Below are 2,396 nucleotides of genomic sequence, written 5' to 3' on the forward strand. Positions count from 1 at the left end.
TTGTTTTCTTTATATGTATGTTCCTTCAAATATGTCTATATGTCAATTAACCAAACCCAAAAACTTATGTTAGGAGGGAGGAGTGGCATTCCTGCATGAGCATAGAGGTCAAAGGTCAAGCGCGTAAAATTCCATCTGACCCAAGACACAAGTCACTTTGCTGTGTTGTACCTGCCTTTGGTTGCTATTCTTAGTTTAGGTTATTCTCAGCTGACAGGTGAATTATGTAATGTTATTAACGTATAACTTTTTAATTTATTTCATATTTAGCATTCATGAGAAAATGGGCAGGAGGGGGTGTGGTGGGGGGAGGAGTGGGGTAGAGGGAGAGGGGAAGAGAGGAGGTGGGCATAGGGGGTGAGAGGGGAGAGCGGGGTATATTGAGGAGGAGTAGGAGGAGGAGGAATGAGTCTTCCAAACCCAATGAAAGGACTGTAGATGTTTTTCCTGACCAGGTTTCAAAGGGTGAGTGAGAAAGCCTTGTCGAAGGGCACAACATTCCGACCCCGAGCACCAGATATAACTATATATACTATAACTAATATATAACTAATATATAACTATATCAGTAAATGTGATCAGCACATATCTGCACAGAAGCATAAAGTTTTGTTGCTTTATCTACAAGGCGTTATCAACCATTTCTGATAAGCAAGACTAATAATTAAGTCTGGTTTTATAGCTTAATAGTTAATAACGCTGCATCTTTGAGGGTCTTTGGGAGTGATTGTATTTTATCAACGGCTAATTAATTTTCTTACTTAATTCTTTGATTTATTCTTAAATGATTTCTTATTTATAATCATTCATAATCCTCAAAGACCTGCACACCTCGAGGACCCTGAGGCGTGCGTGGAAGATTGTGGCTGACTCCTCCCACCCTGGACACACTCTGTTTCAGCCACTCCCCTCCGGCAGAAGGCTGCGGTCCATCAGGACCAAAACCTCACGCCATAAGAACAGTTTCTTTCCTTCCGCAACTAGCCTTATTAGCAAGGCTCCAAACTGACACTCTGTCACTTTACCTCATACACCTGTCACTTGAACACATTCAGTATTATGTTTTATTTTATATTATTTTATTCTATATTATTTTATTCTATATTATTTTATTCTATATTATTTTATTTTATCGTATTTTATATTATATTGTATAGCTCTGCCAGTATTTTGTTGAACATTTTCTACATTTTATCTTGTTATATATTTTTTATTTTATTGTATTTTATATTATATTGTATAGCTCTGCCAGTATTGTGTTGTACATTTTCTACATTTTATCTTGTTTATTATGTTTACCGTATGCACCTGCCCACCAAAGTAAATTTGTTGTTTGTTACCATTTACTTGCCTATTAAACACTATTCTTACTCTGATTCTGAAACCACTTATTTAACCAGTGAGGCGGACTGAATGTCTGGTATGGTCTGTTTTGTGGGTCGTAGGGCAATCTTTTTAGCATGTGTTCATGTTTAGGATTTAAAAGTGAAGGTAGGCCATGTGAACATGGGGAGATCATCTCCACACAGGAAGGGTTGTGTGATACCCCAACTGAGCACTGACAGGGTTGGAATCATGCATCTATATGTTCAGTATGACATGCCAATATCAGCACCTGTACATGTACTGACACAGGACCAAGTGTGTACTCTAGGACAACTAGTGTAGCATTATCCTGTATGGTACTGTATTGGTTGGATTCTGTTTATTCAGCATTCAGTGACCAGTGACCATTGTCACTGTTTTTTTAAGTTTGTCATAACACAGTGAACCCATTAACACAACATTGTAATTGCTTTATTGTGGCCAAATAGGGAATTGTTTACTCAGTCAAAAAGTGAATATCCTTATCTTTTTCCATGAAGCTATATTGATAAGAGTATATGGTGTATGTGTATTTGGTTGTGTGTGTTTGTGTTGGAGTCAGCTTGACTTTGTGTGTTTGCAAGCATGCCTTTGTGCAGGGCTGGACTGGGACTGAACAATGGCCCTGGCATTTTTGCTCAGACCGGCCCACCACAATCGGTCGGACTCTGAGCCACTGCATCTGACACAAGAAACAGAGGGGGAGGGATGGAGAATGTTAAGAGATGTGATTGGGCCAGCCCAGTGTCAGTATGGAAAATGAACCAATGGGCCGCTGTCCCTGCTTTATGGGCCGGTCGTTGGCCAATTTAAAGTTGATTAAAAACAAAATGCAAAAAAACAAATCATATCATATCGGCCACAAGTGCGCAGATTACCAGTCCAGGCCTGCCTTTGTGTGTGTTTGTGTAATAGGTTACAAGAGTCCCACACACCCTAATACCAGACAGGGGATAAGTTACACGTTTGATTATTTTAGTCAAACATTTGGAAATCTCGGGGAACGAGGATCTGCTATCACAAAATACGTG

The sequence above is a fragment of the Osmerus eperlanus genome, chromosome 24 (assembly GCF_963692335.1).
Source record: "Osmerus eperlanus chromosome 24, fOsmEpe2.1, whole genome shotgun sequence".
Lineage (NCBI taxonomy): Eukaryota > Metazoa > Chordata > Actinopteri > Osmeriformes > Osmeridae > Osmerus > Osmerus eperlanus.